The following is a 5,683-nucleotide window of genomic DNA, read 5'->3' as shown; positions in this document are numbered from 1 at the left end:
CCCCCCCCGCAGCTCAGAGGCCGCTCAGCCCACCAGCAGCTCACCCTTCGGCCAAGGAAGAGGCAGGCAGTTCTGCCAAAAAAAAAGGATTGAGCCCCTCACCACTTCTGCCTTCTGCAGGCAACTGCTGAAGGCAGAAGTGGCAAGAAGCCAGATCCTTTTTTCCTGCCAAGCCTGCCCACCTCTCCCATGGTTGGTGGGTGGGGAAGCTGACAGCTGCATCATTGCAATTTGCAACACTGCAAACCTATTTAAAACCCCAAAAACTCTTGGATGTGTACAGTGTGACGCCATTAAGCCACTGACATTTTCATCATGTGTACATGGTAATGGTGTCATATGTACAAGCACGCTAAGTCTTTATCTTTAAAGAATGCTGAATCCTCCTTACGCAAAGTGCATGTTAGTCAAGTTTGGTAAAATACCCAGTGTCTTAAGCAACTTAATTCTGTGTCAACAACTGACAAGACAATTGCATAGGACATTTTTACTGCTTCTGATGAACTCTGCATCCCTGAAAAGGCATTTTTCATAACATTAAATGAAAGGTCAGCCTTTTTCACTCTCTTATTCATCTCTTAATTTTGCATCTCTTCCCCTCTGACAATATGTTTGAAATAATGGGCCAAGTCCCTTTTTTGAAATTTAATGGTTTTAATTCAGATTGATATTGATGTGACTGAGAACATAAGCATTGCTCCATTACTTTCTTCCTTTATATCTTCCCTGGGCAAAATAGCTTAGTTATTTGAAAATACAAGTTATGTTTATTGGTGATTTTTATTCCATCAGTATCTGGGCGTGTGTGTGTGTGTGTGTGTGTGTGTGTGTGTGTGTGTGTGTGTGTGTGTGTGTGTGTGTGTGTGTGTGTGTGTGTGTGTGTGTGTGTGTATTTAATGCAGTCGTTTATTGTTATAGTGTGAATAACATTATTAAGTAGTACAAATTATAATACTACAGCCGGCATTCTAGAAATAAATATGCTTTAAAAACTATTGAAGTCTTTACATACCTTTGAGCATTGGGCATAAAAGATGTATTCACATAAGAACAAATAATGGATATTTTTCTGCATATATTGTAAGTGATTTACACAAGAATAATAAGAAGGAAGTAAACATTTAAATTCCACCATTGGGGTCTAGTGAGATATGGTATATGTGCTGCTTATAGTTGTGGGGGAAAATGTCATTTGCTTTTACCACCATATTAGGTAATGGCACCTCAACAGGTGCCATTATTGTTGTTGTTGTTATTGTTGTTATTATGGGCCCTGTCACGGGCCAGGGTAGTCATCTACAATCTTTGGATATTATTGTAGATTCTAGCCAAGGAGTTATGTTTGAACTCTTGTTGAATACTTAACTGTAGAAATCAAATGAGAAGGAAGCCTTCATTCAGTCCTATTGTCGCTGTTGAGTTTGTAGATAGGGATACAATAAAGGATTCACAGAACAGTGTTCTTGGAGTATTTTATTTCATATAACCTGCACCTTTCTCCCCAAAACCAGCTGGAGAAAATTGGGGTGAACATTATGTGGAGATAGTTCAGCCTCTTGATGCTTGACAGGACTGAATTTGTCCCTTAGGCCTACAAGGCCTAATTGCCCTGACATAAGTGGGCTAGAGTATATTCACGGAGTTAGCATATGCGCACAGGCTGTGTGATTGTGGAACCTGTTTTTCTACAGAGAAAGGTCAGGTGTAACTTGTTTTCCTGCAAAAAGTTTGATAAAAACACTTGTTACAGATAAAAGGGTTTGTTATGGCGGCTTCCACCCATATCTGGAGCAGAAGCCTCCTGGTGCCAAGAGAAGGAAAAAATGATGATCAAGTAGAGTCATAACTCAGGTTGTTGCTGAAAAACAGAAAACTGGCTTAATTGGTAGCTACCTGACTAAAGGACTATAAATATTACCATGTGAACAAAGGAAAACTCATCCCTTCCCCATTCCCTTTCACCTTTCCCTCACCCTAACGATGCCTGAGAACTGAAGACTTCTGATCTCCCTTCAAGGAATCAGCCTGCTCTGAGACACCTGGACAGTTCTTGAGATGTGTATTATTAGGACTGGTAATATGCAATATCTTGCTTGCTAAGATGATATTTATATGCACGCTTGGAGTGAATACTTTATAATACCCAATAGAACTGATTTATTAAAGAATTAACTAGGTTCTTGTTTGGAGAAGATAACGGGGTTCTTGTTTGGTGAAAACTAAAGCATACTTTACTGCAATTCAACTCTGATGTTTGCTCTCCATTTGGGAGGAGAACCAGCTCCCACCAAGTTCTTAAGGCAACAATTATATGCAAAAAAAAGGGCTCCCCATGTGTCCAGAGATGTCTTTAGGGGGAGGAGCGTGAGCTCTGGGAGCCACAAGAATACATTCTTCCCTTGCTCCTTCCCTTCACCCTCCTCTGCACACATTTCTGGATGCATAGAGTGCCCCCCCTCCCCAATCTCATGCTGGATCTGGAAGGTGCATGCAGTTGGTCCACAGCCAGAGCACCAGCCTTGTCTTGGCACACAGCCCTGGACCCAGGACATGGCTCCAAAACCAGTGCGCAGGGTTGGGCCCAGCATGGAGCTGGAGTCAGCAGGCTGGATCAGGCCTGGCAGGCTATGTAGCTCTGAAGCCAGCATGCCAGTTCGGGCCCCAGCCCACCATATAGCCCCAGTGCCAATGTGCTGGATTGGGCCCTACTAAGCAATGTGGTTGCAGCCTGGTGCAGACTCCAGCCCTGGCACATGGCTCCTGGCCCCCAGCACCAGAGAATTCAGACCTCAGCTTCTTACCCATACTCCATGGTAAGATTTTTTTTCATACATTTCATAGACATTAGGGGCTGGAAGGGACCTCGTGAGATCATCAAGTCCAGCCCCCCTGCCATAGGCAGGAAATATGCGGGGATCAAATGATCCCAGCAAGAGAAACATCCAAACACCTTTTGAATGAGTCCAGAGTAGGTGCTTGCACCACCTCCGGGGGGAGTCTGTTCCAGACGCTGGACACATGGACTGTAAAGTTCATGGACTTCTAGGAGTTTGTGGCCTTTGGACCTTGTTATTCCTTGGGGAGCTCAGGTGAACAACTGTTCTCCCAGAGCCTGATACACTCCCTTATGTACTTGTAGGCTGCCATCAGGTCCCCTCTGAGCCTTCTCTTCTCCAGGCTGGAGTCCCATGTCTGTTAGCCTCTCATAAGATTTGCTGTCTTGGCCTTTGATCATATGGGTGGCTCTCCTCCGGACTCTCTTGAGTGTATCCATGTCCCTCCTGAACTGTGGGGCCCAAAACTGGATGCAGTACTCCAGCTGCAACCTTACCAAGGCCGAGTAAAGTGGGAGGCAGGGGTGATCCATAGGGGGTGCGCGCAGGTGTACGCGCATCCCGAGCGTGGCAATGCACCCCCTGTAAAAAGGCACTGATGCTGCCAGTGGCGCCTGTGGGTGGTCACTGACCCCTGGTTGGCACTCACCACACCACCCCCAATACCAACAGTGCTGGCAGCATCTGCAGAAGCTCCCAGCTTACTGCTGCCACACTCCCGCTGCCGTGCTTCTGCCGCTGCCAGCGCAGCTGTGCCCCCACCAGCCGCCAGGGGCATGCGCCATTCATGGCAAGAGGATGATGTCCCTGGTTTTGCTAGAGATGCATTGATGAATGCATGCCAGAGTTTGGTTAGCTTTGCCGGCCACAGCATCACATTGGTGGCTCATGTTCATCTTGTGGTCAATCAAGACACCCGAGTCTCTTTCAGTTATGGTGCTAGTGAGCGTAGTAATGCCGACCCTAGAAGTATGATGCTGGTTGTTCCTCCTGAGGTGGAGCACCCTGCACTTCTCTACGTTAAATGCTATCAGGTTTTGGTCTGCCCACCTTGTGAGCATGTCCAGGTTGGCCTGTACCCCCAGCCTGTCTTCTAGTGTGGCTGTGTTCCCCCATAGTTTAGTGCCGTCCACAAACTTTTATTAGTAGATGTTTTGGATTGGGAATCCAGAAAAAAGATGACAAAGCTGATATGGAAATACAAAACGCCTGAGTGAGGGACTAACAATAGAGGGATGGGGGAGAGGAGGGGAACGCGACTAGGTTACAATACTAATCTGCATCTGATACCTGAATCCAGATCATTAATGAAGATGTTGAAGAGTTTCTTCTTGGCGCCTTGTAAAAATAGGGTGTATGTTATATTTGGGGGCATGGTATATATACAAATATGGAAATAATGCTTTAAAATGTTCTAATACAGGATGGCCAACCTGTGGTATGTATGCCATATATGGCACAGCAGTGTCTGTGTGTGGCACGCAGCAGATCAGGGTGGAGACAGGCAGCACGAGGGCAGAAGAGGCAGAAAGCAGAGCAGTAAATTGGGCAGAAAGCAGAACAGAAGATTAGTCAGGGGAGAGGATCAGAGTAGTATCTGCAGAGAGGGTGAGGCTAATTTGGCTAATATCTGCCAAAAAAAAGGTTGACTTCCACTGTTCTAATACAACGTAAAACTATTGCTCATAAAAAGGCTGTCAGAGGAAGGAGCTATCTCAACTATTCCTGAAGGCAACATAGATTAGACATACACACTATTTTATACTCTATTTTAGAGCCAGTGTGATGTGCTATTGATATTAATAGTGAAATGTCTATTTCCAGTGGATATGGCACTCCCTTCAAGTACTTGGATAAGCCCAGAGCCCAGTGACTTTTCATACAGGACTCTCTACAGGTTTTGGGCTGCAAATGTTTCAGGTCAGGGTATAGCTCCATAGTGCCAGTCGTGGGTCATGGATCATAGCTCCATAGTTAACAACTGTGCAGACCATGTTGTTAATGTTTAATGGAATGCAGCAATATTCATTATGCACATTGGAGATGGATGTCCTCAAAAAAGGTGGGGAAATAGTCCTTTCTTTTAGGCAAATGTAGAAGTATCCCAAGCACACGCACTTCTGCATCTTTCAAGCTAGCGAATTATGCATGGCAGAGACTGCAAACTGCTGTTTTGATTGTACCCTCTCCCTGCTCTTCACATTTAGATCACATATCACTAGCTACATCCTGAGACTGGGAGCCTGGAACTACTAATCCTGTACCTAATATGGACTGTGCCTGAAGGAAGGTACTTATTCCCTGCCTCATTTTCCCCAACTGTTAACTCTCACATATCTGCCACACAGGGTGAAGAATTTATATTCACAGAATTCTTGGAAACAAAAAGCATTACATGGCTCAGTCCCTGGCAAACAAAATAATACAGTGGTTTTGACTGATCCTGTATTTGATAAGCACCATTTCTCCGTATGTAACTTGCTTATCCAAAATAGTTCTCATATCGTAATGCTCATGTCCCTTTTCAAATTGTTTTTATGCTTTTCTGAATCTAGTAAATCCATCAAAATTCCACTAGGTGGCAGTTTAATACCCCTGTGTTTACTGTTCTTGGCCTGCATCAGTCAACCTGGAACTGACAGGGACCAAGGGTGACTAAATATATGTATCCACAGTATGATGCACATATGTATGTACAGTATGAGGCTTCCAGATCAGATACTATAACAGGAAATATAACCTTTATATAATGTGTTCGCTTAAATGTAATGAGACTTCACAATATAAATAATTGATTTGATCAGAGCTTTAAAGGTACTCTTTTGAGTTTAGGTTTGCAGAATATTTGT

The 5,683-nt window shown here is 44.3% G+C and overlaps 1 long non-coding RNA gene across 1 annotated transcript in view; it reads left to right on the top strand.

The window, feature by feature from the left end:
* LOC109298463 overlaps positions 1–5,683 on the top strand; it is a 25,760-nt gene that overhangs the window by 2,838 nt on the left and 17,239 nt on the right. The window contains exon 2 of the long non-coding RNA XR_002097616.1: positions 5,042–5,124. This is a non-coding gene — a long non-coding RNA (uncharacterized LOC109298463). The remainder of the gene's footprint in view (positions 1–5,041; positions 5,125–5,683) is intronic.

Source organism: Gavialis gangeticus, unplaced genomic scaffold (genome assembly GCF_001723915.1).
Source record: "Gavialis gangeticus isolate Ggan-Ray unplaced genomic scaffold, GavGan_comp1, whole genome shotgun sequence".
Lineage (NCBI taxonomy): Eukaryota > Metazoa > Chordata > Crocodylia > Gavialidae > Gavialis > Gavialis gangeticus.
The sequence above is the reverse complement of the archived record's forward strand: the minus strand, read 5'-3'. Positions and strand labels throughout refer to the sequence as shown.